The 19,067-nt window shown below is 42.7% G+C and overlaps 1 protein-coding gene across 1 annotated transcript in view; it reads right to left on the bottom strand.

Moving 5' to 3' along the window:
• Positions 1-17,552, bottom strand: part of LOC124796228 — a 60,817-nt gene extending 43,265 nt beyond the window's left edge. The window contains exon 1 of the mRNA XM_047260319.1: positions 17,498-17,552. The gene's annotated coding sequence lies outside the window, so the exon portion shown is untranslated. The remainder of the gene's footprint in view (positions 1-17,497) is intronic.
• Positions 17,553-19,067: the final 1,515 nt, after the last annotated feature.

The following is a 19,067-nucleotide window of genomic DNA, read 5'->3' as shown; positions in this document are numbered from 1 at the left end:
CAGTAAGCCTCATATCTCTAATTTCGAAAGCATCTGAACACATCACACTTCTTAGAACTACGTATTTGGTAGAACTGATTTGTCTTCCACGTTTTCCGGAGTCGTATTTCGTCCGAAACGTTCATTTCCACTGCAGATGTTGTGGCAAGTTGATGGAGTCAAAGGTGGCTATAATGATGCTAAATCAACAAGTGTCAGAAACTTGCACAGTATGTAAGCCTTTGACAGAATTTGGCAAATGGTTATTGTATAAGAAAACAAATTAAGGTTGCCAAAGCATACTGTAAGATTAATTAGTTCATATTTTAATGGCTGCGTGTAGTGTACTAATTTTTGACAATGCTTCTGATGGCTACCCTATGAGCGCCGGGTACCAACATATTCACTTTTGGGGACCGATACTGTTTAACATATATTTACCAGCTGTACCAGTCTTCCATCCAATTAAAATGGCTTCTTCAATGATGATAATGCGATAAATTACAGCGGGAACACTCAGGAGAACTCGAACGGGCTATTTACCACTTAAAAAACGGTTTACAGGTTGGTGGGTTAAAAGAAATGGAAAAAGCCAAGCAAGCCTTTATAGGAGAAAAAGACAGGAGTTTACAAACGCTCCTGCTGTTATTAAATGAAATCATTCCTGAGACAATATGCGAAATATCTTGGAGTTCACTTGGAAAAACACCTTACGTCTACGGAACATGTAACAGACGTCAAGATTAAAGAAAGCAGTTTTTGCTGCTACATATCCCTTAATAAAGGGAAGGGCGTCTCTAAACAGAAAAAAGTGTCCTACTTTTCAGATCGTTAGCATCACCATTAATGTTGTATGCAAATTCCATATCGGGCACGTTGCATGAAAGCTTACTAAAGAACTGCAGGTTCGTCAAAATAAGATTTTGTGAACAATATTTAACGCCCCAGATTCGTTCGAAGCTCAACAACCCACAATTACTTAAAAATCAAAATTGTTACAGAAGAGATCCACTCTATATCTGATAGCTTTTACAGCAAACTTCGTTACTTAGCCAACACACTTATTCATAAGTTATCCAGGTTTTGATATCCATGACCAGCACAAAGATAAACATTCGAAGTAGGCACTGTTATCATGTCAGTAATACTAAATGAAGCCGACATGCATCACCATAAACACTATAATTACATATTCACGTATGTTACACGTTAAACATCACTGTGAATAACATTTTGCTCTTTTCTATAATAACGATGCCATGTTGTCCAACGTGTATGGATACCTGTTAACCTATAATTTATTGAAATTTTGTTTTCTACACGGTAAATATGCTGCTGAAACCGTTTTAATGTTGAACACAGCTCACCAAGATGACGCTATGCGAAAACCGCAAGTGTATGAGTTGTTTGCTCAATTTAAAAATAGCGACATATCGGTTGATGACAAACCTTGCTCTCGACGTCCATCAACTACTCGAATCGTCGTCAATAGTGAAAAAATTCGAGAACTTGTGCCTACAGACAGTCAGTCAAGCGTTTCATTTGGAAGTTTTAAGAAGATTGCGAAACAGTGTTCGTCAAGAGAGACCCGATCTGTGGCAGGCCGGAGACTGACTGCTCCGCCACGACAGCGCACCTGCACGCACAGCCGTCTCTGTTAGCTTTTGTCTAAAAGTGGCACTGTGTCGCTGCCCCACGCACCTTCCTCGTCTGACCTGGGTCCGAGAGACTTTTTTTTATTTCTACCTATTTCCAAGGGGCACGAATAGACACCGATTTGACAACATTGAAGAAGTGAAGAAAAAAACGAGGTAGTAACTGTCACCTGTTTCTATACATGACTACAAAAAAATGTTTCAAACACTGGAAGCACCAGTGTGACAAATGTATTAGGTGCAACGGAGAGTATTTTGAAGGGGATAAGATTGCTTTAAATAAAGTGAAAATATTTAGCTTTAAAAAAAAATAATTTCGGTTCTTGGTTTACCCCTCGTATACTAGTTACACACAGTACTTTTTTGCCCGGCCGTAAAGGCCGTCGGGTCGGAACACTACAAAACTAAACAAAAACAAAGAAAATTCTGCCCCGCTGATCTTCAGCTTTGCATCAGAGTCGTATTTTTCGAAATGTTCTGGTTTTTCTGTCCTAATGAGTGCCAGGTTACTGGTGCATGGCTGCGTGAATTTAAAAAAAAATGGCTCTGAGCACTATGGGACTCAACTGTTGAGGTCATTAGTCCCCTAGAACTTAGAACTAGTTAAACCTAACTAACCTAAGGACATCACAAACATCCATGCCCGAGGCAGGATTCGAACCTGCGACCGTAGCGGTCTTGCGGTTCCAGACTGCAGCGCCTTTAACCGCACGGCCACTTCGGCCGGCGAATTTAAAAAGTTGCATGCTTTATTGTAAGATATGTTGCGCTGGTTATGTTTTTGTATTTGTTTCCTTCTGGTAAATTTATGGCGTCTTCTTTTGTGGCTAAACGATTTTCTTGGCACTACAATACAGAAAATGAATGTGTGATATGTGCTGTCCACCACACCTTTCAAATATTACCTGCACTGATTGCTAACGTAGCTGAGCCGTGAACATTGTCTCCCAGGAGACGTGTATGGCTCTAGAGAGCACCTCATTCCAAGAATATATATAAATGTCGTTAAAGTTTGTGAGTCAAACGTTAACAAACAAGTTTGATGTTTCAGATCAATCGAACTCCATTCTGCATATCTCACTTTCGAAACCTCCACACCTACATAACTTTATATTCCATAACAATTACATCCCGTATCTCTTCTCCGCTTACCGAAATTTCAACATCCTGATTATTTCTTGTTTGTTAAAATAAGGTACGAACGTTGCATTGACGTTGAGGTCATTATAGATGGAGTACGAGCTCGGATTGTGTCAAGGACGGGCAAGGAACCATCCCGGCATTTGCCTGAAGCGATTTAAGAAAATCATTGAAACCATAAGTGTGGAAGGCCGGACCCGGGTTTGACCGTCGTCCTTCCGAATGCGAGTCCAGTGCGCCAACCACTGCGCCACCTCACTCCGTCTTTCTATGTTAGCCATGTGTGTGGGACTATGAACATTGATACAAACATTTTTTTAAAATCTTTTTTTCCAGTGCTAACCGATATGTTGCCTCATTTTTCTCAAGCTCTATTCTGATACGGTTCCTGCCATTAGCAGACACTACTTACAATATGTGTAGTATGAATACTCTGTCTGGCGTATTTTAAGCTACACTGACCTATCAACAGGAGTGTCTCGGTGCAGAAACGTTGCGAGTCGTGAAGGTAGGATAAACAAATAATGCTCTCTCCCACACGTCAGCTTCCACTGGTAAGTTTCCACTTTTGCTTCATCACTGTCCGCCTAATGGAGCCATATACCGAGTAATTCCATGATGATGTTACAGACTGCCATGATTGAAGGAAAGCGTAAATGCAAGGGCAAGGCACTCTAGTCGGGAGATATCTGAGTCAAAAGTTATGAGTGGAAATCGTTCTGACGCCTCTCACAGTGGACCTCTGGTGCCGCAAGTGTTATGCGACCCTCTTTCCCAAAAGTGTCCCACAAGTAATGTAGAACCAATGTGAAAATCGTTAGAATAATCAATCCCCAAAGGGGGTGTACCAGAGCCCCGTATGCCCACAGGGAGGGGTGGGGAGGGACCCATCCCAGGGAGAGTCTCCACAAAGCGCTAGCTGAGGTCAGTGCCACTCGGTCACGTGGCCTTTCTTTTTGGGGACGCCGGTCGTCGAAGTTGCAACAAAGATACTATCTCCTGCTGTACAGGACAGCCAGCAGAGTATGTTGTACAACTCAGAGGAGGAAAGGGGAGAAATTCCGCTTTTAGCGAGGTCCACAAGGACGCTTTTGTGAACAAATCGTGGAAAATAAGACTTTCTTCGAGACGTGGAGTGGGAAGCCATATCAGAACAGCTGAGCACGTGGGACGCCACCAGACCCAGGCACTAAAAACGGGGAACACTTAACAGGATGTCAGAGCTGCCAGTATTGGCTATCATTTGGATAAATTAGGAGCTAGAAAGGCAAACACGGCTCGTGCTGTCAAGGACCCACCTCATTGGCCATAGAAAAAGACAGAGCGAGGGAGAGCAGGACACTATTTTTTAGTACAAAATGCTAGGAAATGTATTACTGGTTAACCACCTACAGTCAGTCAGCAAGTGGACCAAAGCTATTTAAGACATCTTTTTCCTGTGGCACTCGAAATATCAGTAGCCCAGCCAATCAAAATTATGTAAGGATAAAAAACCTGAGTCTTCCTTTTTCGGAAGCAGGCGGAACAAAATCACTTCTTATCCAGCAGACTACCCTTCCACTAGACTCATTCTCCAGCAGACTTCTTCACTGCGTGGAGCCGATCTCGCCAGCCGAGTGTCCGTTTGAGCAGCAGAACGGAAGTGCTGCGAAATTTTTCAGACTAAGTTGGACTTGGCTGCCGGTGCAAGTTGTTAGTACAAAGCCAATGACTGATTTTTCAGCGATATCCTCCACCTGCAGATTAACATGGTGAGATATAGTTTGCAAGAATCAAATCCATTTGCACTGAGTTTCGGTAACTCTTAAAGCCTCTCTCTGAATACTTGCAGATTTTTACGGTCAATATGCTTTCATCTCCGGCTACAGATGCACACACATCTCCTTCTATACAACTAACTGCCTTTTAATACTAACATTTCAGCAATTAGAGTAATCACTAGTATCAATGTTTTATATTGACATGCAGTTACTAGATTCAGATCGCAAACCCTTTACACACATTTGCGAAGGTAATAGTTTGATACTGTCAATGTTTTTTAGCTGATGTAATGTGCTCTTTAATGCAGTAAACTGAATTAATGGTAATTCTTGTTTAATATTGTAGCTAACGAATTCTCTAGTCATCATTTTGGATGGGCTACGATATACAGATTAACTGGGCCAATTTATATAACTCAAATTTTAAAACACACTGTCCACTAACACAAAGTCTTTGTCTGTATTTAGGGAGGAGACTGTGTGGACCAAAACAAGACAAAAATGTCCATTAAAATGGCTCTTAGCACTATGGGACTTAACTTCTGAGGTCATCAGTCCCCTAGAACTTAGAACTACTTAAACCTAACTAACCTAAGGACATCACACACATCCATGCTCGAGGCAGGATTCGAACCTGCGACCGTAGCGGTAGCGCGGATCCAGACTGTAGCCCCTAGAACCGCTCGGCCACCCTTGCTGGCTGTGCATTAAAGATGGGTTATAAAGTGCATATCTTAAGAGCTGTGAGTACGTTTTGAGTAGAAGAGTTGTGTTTGACAGTAGCAATCCCTTAAAGTTCGTTAATCATCATGGAATCACCCAGTTTAATTGTGCAGAGCGAAGCAAAATCCTGATTTCACATGATGTACACTTGTTTCTCTCATGACGTCGTTGTGGCAAGTGTGCGGGTTTGTGCTGAAGTGACTTTTCCGAAAAATTTAAGACCTTCAATGGTTTGACCTTTAATGGTTTGGCGAGTTGCTTCTTTAAAAAAAAGTTTCTGATGTTGCCACGTGACGTGCGTTAATCTACTAGAAACAACCCATGGAATGCTGCGTATGAATAGCAGCAGCACAACAGGTCGCATCAGCAGATTGACGTAGAAATTCGCAATTAAGGTGGCTGGAATAACCACGCCGGCGTACGAAATCGCACCCGAGGCCATCACTCCAGGCATGGATCCAGCGTGTCCAACATGCTGACAGGCTGGTTGCAGGGCCTCAACCGGGCTCCTTCTGATCAACACACAGCCGTCACTGGTACTGAATAGCACTACTGATACTTTTTAAAATACTGGAAACCCGATATGACGATATTTAAAATTATCATTATCGGTCCTCAACATATCGACAAGGGCCTACCCAGGATCTGAACTGGGGGTGGGGGGAGGTCATAACTAGTCTCAGGAAACAAGGACTCGAGACAACATACAGCACTTCTTATTAAATAAAACAGTAAACCAGTGAAAAACTGCTTTCAATAAACATTTTAAATTAAGAATGCACTTGTTTAAAAATACAACTTTTTAATTCAGTAATAATTTTCTAGGATTTGCCGCAAATTTCTCAGTTACTTTCTTCCCTAACATCTCGCAGTTTTCTTTTACGTAATTGCGGTGTACGCTCATCAGACACAATCCTGTGAGCCTTTCTTCTCCCACAGTGCTTCTTAGCCACGTCTTCACTCTTCGAAGTGTGCCGAAGGATCGTTTCACAGTCGCTGTTGTGCATGGAATAGTGCTCAAAATTTTTAGTGCTTCTTTCATGCTAGGGAAAAATATTGGTCTCGTTAAACAGGTCACCGACTTCCATATCCTTTAATTTACCTTCAGTTATATTCTTTTTCCTCCACAAATTGAACCATAGTTCCAGTTCTCCGGCAATATCATCCAATCCATAAAATGTTTTAAACAATTCTGCACTTTTAAGGAAGTCTGTTACCCTAGAATTGCTCATATTCAAGGCATGTAGCTTATTTGGAGCAAAAGCTGGTGTATTTTCTGGTGAAAATCCTATATTTAATTATGACATGAATGATTCGATGTATGGTATTAATAAACGAACGTCGCCAATATTCGTTGTCATTTTGGGATGGTGGATTGTTTCTGAATTTTTGTTTGCAAGCAAAACGTGGAACAGTAACTTCTATTTCCAGTTCCTCTGCTATAACTTGTGGTTTTGCAAGTAATTCGCTAGTTACTCTGTCTGCTTCCTTTCGATCATTACTGAGCACGTCAAGGATTCCTCTGACGTGTTCCCACACCGCGATCATATCTACAGACTTAGACTGCAGGACAGTAGCTACTGGTTCCAAAACTGCTGAGTATTTGGCTATTGTTTGTAAAGATAAGATGAAGACTGGTTTGGTAATGGCTGAATGCAACTGATACGGAGATTTCCTCATTGCGTAATTTCGCTCAGCAGACAATTTTTCTAGAGCTCTCACAATCTCTGGGAAATTTTGAGAAAACAGTCTGTTGCATTTATATTTTTCAGACCATCTCGTCTCACACATTCTTGTTAAATTGGGAGCGTATTTCCGACGTGTACTCGACTCTCTAAAAAAGTTTATAGTGCCTTTCACTGTGGCAGCAGTATTCCTAGTTTGCATCGTTTACCGCAAAGGTTGTGTTTGTGGCTTGAGCAATGAACGTATGGTGCTCGACAATATTTCTTTATTAAAATGGCTTGTACACCATCACTTGCACTAAATGTCTCGCCATCTACTGCTTGTCATAACCTGCACGTCAACTGCTATTAATCTACAGTTAGCGTCAGCTGTAACTAAAAAATTAGTAGTTTAGGAGCAGAAAAGCATTTTACATTTAAATATGGTAGGAGAAACGATATTGTTCGTTAGAAACTTCACTTAGTCATGATCCCTTACTGCCTACTAGTGAATACGCTGTTCCTTGGCGTCGTAACATGCCTGCGAATAGCAGAGCGGATTGCTTATCCCTAAATTTATTATTTCTATAAACTTCCCTGCCGACAGTAACGTGCCAAAGACGGATAAATTACTCCCGGATCTGCGCGAACGAGTTCGAATAACTTCTGGGGGGGGGGGGGGGGGGCAGCTGCCCCGCCCCACCCCCTGCCCCAAGCTGGGTACGCCCATGGATATCGACGAAGAGTATCACTATATTTACATGTATCGACATATTGGCCTATAAAAATATCGGTTCCACACTGTAAATATACTGCCAGTTTTACAGTTGAATATTTAAGTATTGATTTATTGTTTGATATTCTGTACATCAACAAGACAGCAGCCTGATTATATCCCTTAGCTCAATAAGTGAAGGAAAAACACTTGATTTGAAAACTTATTAGTTAATAATGGGTCTCTGTGCAGATGAAAAGTTTGTATTACAGTACTGTTATGGCCGACTGTTTTGGTGTTAGTTAACAACTGTGTACATGGTGGTTTGCAATGCAATTCAGTCCAATCAACCTTTCACAAATTATTTTCTTCATTTGTCACGGACAACATGGCGAAATAAGCCTTTTCTCATTCTGATTTAGGAAAACTGTGGGGTGAATCTAAACGTTGCAGTTTCTGTTGGCAGCGCCGAGAGCCGATTACGTCAGCATTTCCCCTCGCACGTATCCACTTGTGCCAAAGCCCAGTCTCGTCATTAAATGTTTGGTCATAATTTCCAGCAAGTTTGCTATGCCACTCACACCGGCATCTCCCTGCGCAATCGGACTTCTTCTTTTGTGGTACCCATACTTGCCTCTCGTAGTCAAAAAGAAATACTGGACGTGACGAAAGCTCAAAAAGTACTAAGACTTCTTCACAACGCGAAAGTAAAGTTGTACTACAATTTCAAAAGAAATAGTTTCAAAAATTTAACGAAAATTGCGAAAAAAATATAATATAAAAAATACCATTTCTCGATATTGCCATTGTGATTTCCATATATCGACAAAAACTGGAATAACTTGTCGCCGATATCAATCCATACCTCCTTTCGGAAATAATGATATATCGATATTTTATCGATAGCCTTGTATCGAGGCAGAACCAGCTTTCATCAGAAAACACAACAGGCCTCCACCATGCCCTCGAATGAGAGTTTTACAGGAAAGGAAATGGCTAGCAGTGGTACGGGATACCCTCCGCCATTCGCAGTAACGTGCAGTGCTGAGTATCGATGTAGTTGTAGATGTAGATGTAGCAAATTTCTGAAAATATTTTTATTTCGTCACACTGGAACGGCTATTTTGCGTACATTTCTCCTGATTTGTGCGTGTGTATCTTGTTTACGTGTGCATTGTTCATATGCATTCCCGCGAGAAATTGAATAATTAACATGACTAAACAGGTAATGTAATGACAACACCGTATTCTAAACAATACGTAAACCAGAAAAATTTGGAAACCATTTTGCTGTTTTATTTAACTCATGTATACATTGAATAAGTAATAAAAACATTTTTTTTCCAAAGAGAAAAATCTATTCGGACAATTAAGGGCTGAATTTGTATGGCAGGCAGACCTCTTTCCAAGTCATGGAGAGAGGCCATTTTGATAGTCTGCTTAGCGGGAGTATGAAGAGATCGAATGTGTCCCACTAGTTACCGCAAGATATCGCCTTAACGAACTTTGTAGGAAAGTCCTTGGAGCGATTGGCTAACCGTCGTGTAGTCTTGATGTTACGGACCAGATCACTGTGCGCCACATTTTACTCGGCTGCGTTTTATTTTCAGACGAAAGAGCGACAGCTCAGTTGCAGACAGATTATCCCTCTATTTTAACAAGAATCAAAAATTGGGCAGAGCAAAAAAAAGAGAAGCGATATGAAAGAAGGGAACTAGCTTTTCGACTTTTATAGCAGCTTCAATGACATTTAAATCAAAATACCGTGAGATATTCACTCTCTTTTACTTGTTAATATTAGTACATGTCATTTAATGCAATGCATCGTTTCAAGTAAAGTAACATGATGTGTGATGACATCCTCACAGGAAAAAATCCACCCCCAGAAATTTTATCTGCCTAGAAACACTTGTTAGCTATTATACGTATCCTCTTCAGCCATATGATATTATAAACTGAAGCACCAAAGAAACTTGTAAACCTGGAATAACTCCGAAAGTATGATAGGAGCTGGAAAGGTTCTGGGACAAAAGTTGCATGGAATAATGGGGGATATAATATGACGGTCGTTTTTTGTTGCTAGGTGGGGGCGCTTCAGAGATATGAAGGTAAACTTATTTTTTTTTAATGGGATGCTTTAGGTCTTTGAAGGTCAACGAAGGTCAAAAAGGTTGCATGAACCTCCATTCACAGAAGGATTGAATGGCATTCCTTATCACATCGGCACTTATAGAAGAACATGCTCTGATAATTCTCTCACGCATATCTTGCAACGTCGTGATAAACAATGTCGTTTACTAATCCCCACAAGAAAAATCCAGAGGCGTCAAGTCTGGCGAACGAGCCGGCCACGACAAATCTCCTCCGCATCCAGTCCCACGATTTGGGAATTGTATAGCAATCAGCGAAAAATGTCCCGGACACCCATCGTGTTGATACCACATTCTGTTCCTCCTGCCTAAAGGTATTTCTTCCAATAACAGACCTAATGTTTCTTGCAGGAATGTGGTGTACTTTGTCTCATTAACATTTCCTTCGATGACATAGCGGTCTATAATTTTGTCCTCTAGCATCCCACACCATACATTCATTCACCGACCACGGTTTTTGGTGTGCAATCTGCCGCAGCCAACATGGATTTTCAGTTGCCCAAAAATGCATGTTATGCAAACTAACATTTCCATAGTTCGAGAATGTAGCCTCGTCAGTAAATAAAATCAAATTAATAAATGTGTCATCCCTCTGAATCTGAAGTTGAGCCCATCGGCAGAATTCAAATTCTTGGTGGAGATTGATATGGCAAGGATGATATTTATGGCGACGCAGAACACGAACAACACTACTGTGGCTCATGCCAGATCCCCTTACGATTTGACTTTAACTAACACTAGGATCTCGAACAACAGTGGCAAGAGTACCAGTTTCCGTTTCCTTGTTAGTAACTTTCCTTTGCTGGATGTGTTTCCGATGCATTAAAGATCCAGTTGTTCTCAATTTATCATACACATTTTTAAATGTACGAAGTGTAGAGAGAGTGCGTTGAGGATATCTTTCAGCGTTTAAGTCTCTAGCTCCCACTGATTTTATTTGGCATTCTCCTTAAATGAGAAGTATATCAACTTGTTCTTCGAAGGAATACATCATTCACATTCGCTTGATTCGACGTTACTAGTCTTACCGTTCCTGTTAGTGTTGTATTGCGAAACCGCCGAATAGTATTTACATGTCAATGGTACGTTAGATGGATACGCCGCATTCTGAGAATATTTGCTATTTTCATGATATACGAGAGAGATTTGTCAGAGCATGTGCTTTTATAAGTGCCGAAGGGGTAAGGAATACCACTCAATCCATAATAAGATGATTGCAGCACTGCATTGATACCAATGGTCATCAATTCGAACACCTTTGTTAATGGACGTTCATGCCACCTTTGTGACCTCCTTGACATTCAAAGACCTTATACATCATTGGATTCGTCTCGATAGCCGCTATAAGAAAATAAAGTACCAAACTATAACATCACTAAAAAAAAGGTTGACCTTCGGTCGGCAACGTCTATTTAAGACAAGATGTGTCCGGCGCAAAACGGTTACTGCTGCCACAATGGCAGATTATCAAGATTTAGGTGAGTCTGAACGTGGTGTTATAGTCGGCGCACGATCTACGGGACACAGCATCTCCGAGGTAGAGGTGAAGTGGGGATTTTCCCGTACGACCGTTTCACGAGTGTACCGTGAATATCAGGAATCCGGTAAAATATCCAATTTCCGACTACTTTGCGACCGGAAAATGATACTCCAAGAACGGGACCAACGACGACTGAAGAGAATCGTTCAGTGTGACAGAAGTGAAACCCTTCCTCAAATCACCGAAGATTTCAGTGCTAGGCCATCAACAAGTGTCAGCGTGCGAACCATTCAACAAAACATAGTCGATATGGGCTTTCGGAGCCGAATGCCCACTGGTGTAACCTTGATGACTGCACGACACAAAGCTTTACGCCTCGCCTGCTCTCAGCACCGGCATTGAACTGCTGATGACTGGACACATGCTGCCTGGTCGGACGAGTCTCATTTCAAATTGTATCGAGCGAATGGACGTGTACGGGTATGAAGACAACCTCATGAATCCATGGACCCTACAGGTCAGCAGGGGACCGTTCAAACTGGTGGAGGTTCTGTAATGGCTTGGGGCGTGTGCACTTGGAGTGATACGGGACCCCTGATTGGCTAGATACGATTCTGACAGGTGACACGTACGTAAGCATTCTGTCTGATCACCTGCATCCATTCATGTCCATTGTGCATCCCGACGGGTTTAAACTATTTCAGCAGGAGAATAGGACAACCCACACGTCCAGAATTGCTACAGAGTGGCTCCAGGAACACTCTTCTGAGTTTAGACACCTCCCCTGGCCACCAAACACCCCAGATGTGAAAATTATTGATCATATCTGGAAAGCCTTACAATATGCTGTTCAGAAGAGTTCTCCATTCCCTCGTACTCTTACGGATTTATGAACAGCCCTGCGGAGTTCATGGTGTCAGTTCCCTCCAAGGAGTCCATGCCACGTCGTGTTGCGGCATTTCTGCGCGCTCGCCACGATGGAAAATTTTGTTGTCCCGCCAACAGTTGGTTTAACCATGACGGCGCAACGGCATATTCGACACGGGTATGAATGGGAGCTGTGTGACGATTGTTTGGTAGCCGTGTAACTCCAAGGCAAGGTGTCCTGCACGGTACACGAGATCGCCTGTCACGACAGCGTATGATTTTTTTATTGTGGGGCCACCCAAAGATCGCGGTTTACCGTATTCGACCTGCTAAATGCGAAGGACTTAAACGAGAGGATATCTTCAGGATTCGTACTGAAACGTTGGCTCGAGCCATATGCAAGATCCCTCTCAGGCTGCAGGAATGTTCGCGTCGATGTGGAGCGCATTTTTCGGATGTGATATTCAAAAAATAAATATGCTTGTGACTTTCAATAACGGCGTAAACTGTACTATACACTGAGATAAATAAATATGTGTAAAGTAATTGTGCTAATCCATTGATATCAATTCCAAAATTTCCTCTTCTTTTCAGCCGCCTTGCACTGTGTCATCATGCTCTACAGATGTGGGAATAAATTTTTTCCTTAATTTTTGCGAGTCGATAAGTAACGGCATTAACATATTGCCTGGAAACTTAACATCTCGCATCTGTCTCTTCAAAACGTAGTTAGGTTAGTGATAAAACGTAGTAGCACTTTGGTCAGTTGACTGTTTTTCTCGGGACCAGCAATTTTACACTTAAGAGCCAAAGAAACGGGTACACATGCCTAACATCTTGTACGGCTCCTGCGTGCACGCAGAAATGCTGCAGTGCGACGTGGCATGGACTGGAATAATACCTGAAGCAGTGATGAATAGACTATAAATCCGTAAGAGTACGAGGGTGTGGCGATCTCTTCCGAACAGCACGTTGTAAGTCATCCAAGATAAACTGATTAATGTTCATGTCTGAGGAGTTTGGTAGCCAGCGGAAGTGTTTAAATTCAGAAGAGAGTTCCTGGAGCCACTTTGTAGCAATCCTGGACGTGTTGGGTGTCGCATTGTCCTGCTGGAGCTGCCCAATCCTTCGGAATACACAATGGACATGAATGGATGCAGGTTTCAGACAGGATGCTTACGTACGTGTCACCTGTCAGAGTCGTATCTAGACATATCAGGAGTCCCATACCACTCCAACTGTACACGCCCCACACCATTACAGAGCCTCCACCAGCTTGAACAGTCCGCTGCTGACATGCAGGACCCATGGATTCATGAGGTTGTCTCCATACCCGTACGCGTCTATAAGCTCGATGCAATTTGAAACGAGACTGGTCCGACCAGGCAAAATGCTTCCAGCTATCAACAATCCAATGTCAGTGTTAAAAAACAGGCGAGGCGTAAAGTTTTGTGTCGTGCAGTCACCAAGGGTACACCAGTGGGCCTTCGGCTCCGAAAGGCCATATCGATGATGTTTCGTTGACTGGTTCGCACGCTGACACTTGTTGATGGCCCAGTATCGAAATCTGCAGCAGTTTGAGGAAGGGCTGGAATTATGTCATGTTGAACGATTCTCTTAAGTAGTCGTTGTTGGTCCCGTTGTTGCAGAATGTTTTTCCGGCCGCAGCGATGTCGGGGATTTGATGTTTCTCCAGATTCCTAATATTCATGGTACTCTTGTGAGATGCTGTGTCCCATCTTTCGTGAGGCGTCTGTAACACCTCATTCAAACTCACTTAAATCTTGATAACCTGCCACTGTAGCAGCAGTAACCGATCTAACAACTGCGCCAGACACTTGTTGTCTTATGTAGGCGTTGCCGACCGCAGCGCCATATTTTGCCTGTTTACATGTCTCTGTATCTGTATACGCACGCATATAACAGTTTCTTTGGCGCTTCAGTGTAAAAAGGAACTGAGAAAAGCGGTCGCCCACTGTTTGTAGCCGGTCTTCGAGAGACCAGCACGCATTTCGGCAGTAGGTTGAATCACACTGTGGACGACACAAAAGTCTGGGGCGAGTTACGACTGCCAGTAGGAAATGAAAGCCCATGTCAGGCCACAGGAACGTGTCAGGTTTCTGCTTTAGAGGGACGTGACACCGCGGGAAGGGAATGCCGGCGTTTAGCGGCGCAACGAGTTCTGTTTTTACTTATATATTTATTTTGAAGCTAGTGGCGTAGTATCAGTACTTTGGCTCAACGGCATATGTCAACATATGCTCTAATGTTTCTGTCTTGGAATGATATGGTGTAATGGTACATAGTGCATACCTTAATGACAAAGATTAGAATGTTAGCTCCCTAACTAATTGAGTTTCGGAAACACGATCAAATAAAAATAAAATTTTCGTTTCCAGTATTGGACGACCACAACATTATTGCACCTGGGCGTGATGGCGCTGCGGTCGGCTTCGTGAGCTTTTATCGCGATATTTCCCGACGACATGCTGAACCCCTTGATCGTATGTGCACAACTTTCTTGAAATCAAAATACAATGTAGCTGCTAGTGGTCATTCATTAACATCAAGGGGGAAAATGAAAATTTGTGCCGCACCAGAATTAGAAACCGTGCTTCCTGCTTACAAGGCAGACACTGTGACTACCGAGCCGTCCAGACGCAGTGGTCTTGGCAGCTGTCCGGCCTACCCTGGAACACCTCCCGCCAGACCAAAATTCTCAACTTGCTGACGTAGTGCCCCTTTCCCGTTACCCTCGTTACCCGCAGCGTTTCGCCGATTCCCGTAATAGTCGGAGCGTGGTGTGCATCTGCACTGAAGGTATCACTAGCCAGCCTCGCCGCAGTTACATAAGTTTTGCCTGTTCCTCCGTACACTTCCGGAGACACCAAATATGTGTCTCGAAATCATTCACAGTGCGATGAGCCTTCCTTAGTCACCGTTGTACTTGTTTGCTGTGACGTCACCGTGTATTTCCGATAACGGCCACGGGAGGCCAAGTGCAATAACATCGAGGCCGGCTTGTATATCTTCCTCTTGTGCTATCAAGTTAGCCTGTTTCGACACACGTCGTTTCAAACAATGCGGCGTTTAATTCAGTCGAAATCACGCAAGAAATACCTGTAAGAAACACGGGGCGCGTTTCTTCAGAAGACAAATCAGATTGGTTGGAATCTGTTTACGGGCTGGTAACCGCGCATCTTGATTTATGGCACACTTACTTTTTCTTTAAGTCTCGTTATTACGAAAACTGTAGACTATGATCACCGAACACTAGATAGCACATCGGTGACTCGCTGCTGCCATCACCGTTTTCGCCTCTACACTACTGTTCCACTGTTCGGTAAATCCATTTGCGTTACTTTCTGGGAGAGATCGACACAGTGGTGTACTGTAGTGTATCACTAAGCGGCCGTCCTGATACCAGTTAACTAACGGCTTCCAGACGCAACAAAAATCTGATTCTCAGTATTTCGCGCAGTTATTGACCAAATCAAGAAATTTTAAATGTTGTCACAATCTGCTCATTAAGGGGTATAATGTTATATTACAAAATTTAACAAGTAAGAAGTACTACAGTTAGAATCAGCGTGTTGTGTGGGGGCAGCTTTGCGAACATCTCGGAAATACTTTCACTTTAGTGGTCCAGTATTTGTGAGAATATGAGCACTTAGCGACGTGCAGCGGAGTTTAAACACAATTTCAAACGTATAAAGCCAGATATCCGAGACATTAATTAATCTGTAAAGTAATCCGACGTTTTGGAGATATTTTACGCATGGGAGTTGGATTCTTTAATAACAAGCGTGACGTTCTACTTAATACACGGCGTACTGCAGTACTGTGCGTTCATTTGTATTTCTCGATTGAGCTGACGTCGGTGGACGGGAAATCAGGTACAATACCTTCTTCAACGTTATGAGCGTTGCATGGCGTAGGAATGTGTATGTACTGAAGAGCGCGACTGATTCTTGTGGCCGCCGGCAACCAACGCGTTTGAGTCGGGGGTTTTGCTGGTAGGTAATTTAAGGAACCATTTGCACTCGAGCACAGACAATATTGAATTTACTGAACTTAGATTATATGTATCGATTTTTTAAGACAAGAAAAAGCAAAACAAAGGAATTAACACCGCTCTGTTGTCGCAGCCAGTAGGCATCGGCACTCTTATTGTTGTGGCGTAACAAGACAGCTACGCCACACTGAAGTAGCCGAAAGGCACGCGTTAATCTCACGTAGGCTAGAGAGAGGTCTGAAACAGGATACGTAATGAATGGTAGCAAGAAAAGTACGTAGCTGCTATAATACTTAACTTTTAATCCATCATTTGTATACAGCATTCCTTGATGATACAAGTGAGACTCTATCTTAAAATGGTTAATGGCGCCTTGCTAGGTCGTAGCCATTGGCTTAGCTGAAGGCTATTCTAACTATCTGCTCGGCTAATGAGCGATGCTTCGACAGTGTAGTCGCCAGCAATGTCGTCGTACAACTGGGGCGAGTGCTAGTCCGTATCTCGAGACCTGCCTTGTGGTGGCGCTCGGTCTGCGATCACACAGTGGCGACACGCGGGTCCGACATGTACTAAATGGACCGCGGCCGATTTAAGCTACCACCTAGCAAGTGTGGTGTCTGGCGGTGACACCACACTTATGTCATTCGTTGTCCTAGAAGGACGTAATATTTTGTGTGTCTCCACAGTTAGCCATACTGATACTTATTTGCAGAAAAGAGGCGCAGAGTTAATAAGTCGCTCTCATTTGAGAATTATCTGCAATTATTTACCTAGAATTTTACGTAAGTGTCATTCATATCGTAATGTATATGTTGAAATGAATACATGTTTTATTTAATCGTACGCTTTTCTCTTTTTTAGTAGTTTTAGTCACTCCATTGTCATGATTGAAGCTGAGGTCAGATATCAGACTTTGTCTACAAAAAATGTATAATGAGCCCTGGCTACGTTCCGTACATCTTCGGACGTGCGAAGCTCGATAAATTCACGGCGTAAATTGCATTTACTTTATTGTGCGACGCCAATGAATAATGCTACGTAAGATTTTATGAAACATTAAGAAATTCAATTCCAATCATAAAGGCGAAACAAACTTTAATCTCTCAATTTCTTATCCAAACAATTACTATTAGTACAATTTATTATTATTATTATATTATTAGTTTATTTTATTTTTATTTGTTAAAGTAACCTCCTAAAACATAACTTGCACTATCGTTTCGAAAGCGCAGATTTTCCCGCAACGATGAAGCACTTTGCACACGTACGTGCCAATAAAGGAGACAAATTTGCGAGCTAGCGAACAGGGTGCAGTTTGGCACAGTGAGTGCGCGAGCAGCGGAACTTACTTGCGGTTGCGCCAGCGGCGGACCGGCACGGCCTTGTAGCGGAGTGCGGTGTAGTGTAGTGTAGTGACGCGGCGGCGGCAACGGCGCTCTTATACGCCGGCCGGGTTTCGCCGGGCGCGCCTGGCGCCTGTCGCACGATTGCGCAATACAGCGAAAACTTCCTCTTACGTCGTCAGTCCAAAAACTGACCCACACTCTAGTTCTGTCCACAGATCTAATGAATCCCGGTACCAGCTGCTTCTGGCGTTGTTCAGACACTAGTCTATCATTCACAAGCCTCATCGTGTCTTCGTAACTACTGGAACCTACATATACTAAACATGCTTCTTGTAGTCGAGACTCGGACTTGCTCTGCAATTTTTACCCACCCCCTCATAATTCCCTGTATTACCAAACTAACTGTTTTTCTGATGCAGAGAACGTGTTACAATAACCGATACTGCCTGCTCTTGCTGCAATGAGCTTTGCAGTTTCCTGCGCCGGTCGTGATACAGGTGCCAGCTCGCTCTCGCACTTACCGTCGTAGTAAAACGTAGACTCTCCCTTTATTGCTACGATTATGGCCAGTCTGCTAACAGAAATTAAGAATATGTGGGGAGATAAAAAATCTATGTAAATAAGAAACGTTGGCAGAATCGACGGAACAGACGTACCGGTACTGCATCCTGAATGAGTGAAAGGAAAAGCTCACTTCATAAGCGAACGTGATAGCACAAAAACGAGTGTCAAATCGTGCTTACCATGTCCAGATGTTACAAAACTGAATCACAGACAGTGGTGCGGTGCACGAGGAAATGAAGAGAGACTCTCTGAGAAGAGGGTCGTCTGGGTGGCAGCAAGGCTGATGTCACAGTTCTACTGCAGTCGTACTTTGTAGCTGTCACCTCATTAATTACTTGCCGGGCAATGAGATTCTTAAGCGGTTCTCTCGTCGGAAACTGACACCGTTCCCTAAACTGCAGTCATAATAAATATGTAAAGAAAGGTGTTTCCTAATAACAGGGAAGCCCCCGAATCTCTAATCTTGGCGCAAATAAGAATGATTGCCCTACAACACATCCTGGTTTGAACGTTGGATTTCGTTGACTTCCGCTTTTTTACTTACTTCTGCAGTTTCGTACTAAGTAGAAATAATATAAACGTCCCTTTTATTACACTCCAGTGCTACATACCATTACAACTTCCCATTATGCATTCTATTTTTTTAGATTTAACATTAACAAAATATTTTAAATTTACTGTCCCAACAACATTTGTTTCATTTTAAATTAAATTTACAAACAGTTTTTTATGTGTTGGCAGAAGAGCCAACACCGTGTTGCTAGAGGAGGCCGAAATGCACGCGTTTAAGCTCACGCAGACTGGCGTGAGGTCTGGAACAAGGTAAAGTAATTATAGTAGCCAAAAATAGTACATACCTTCTGGAATACTTAACTTTAATCCATAATTGGAGAACATCGCTCTTGATGATACATAATTACAATCTCAATATAAACTGGTAATGGCGCCTTGCTAGGTCGTAGCAAATGACGTAGCTGAAGGCTATGCTAACTATCGTCTCGGCAACTGA

Source organism: Schistocerca piceifrons, chromosome 4 (assembly GCF_021461385.2).
Source record: "Schistocerca piceifrons isolate TAMUIC-IGC-003096 chromosome 4, iqSchPice1.1, whole genome shotgun sequence".
NCBI lineage: Eukaryota > Metazoa > Arthropoda > Insecta > Orthoptera > Acrididae > Schistocerca > Schistocerca piceifrons.
This window is presented reverse-complemented; position numbering and strand designations above follow the sequence as displayed.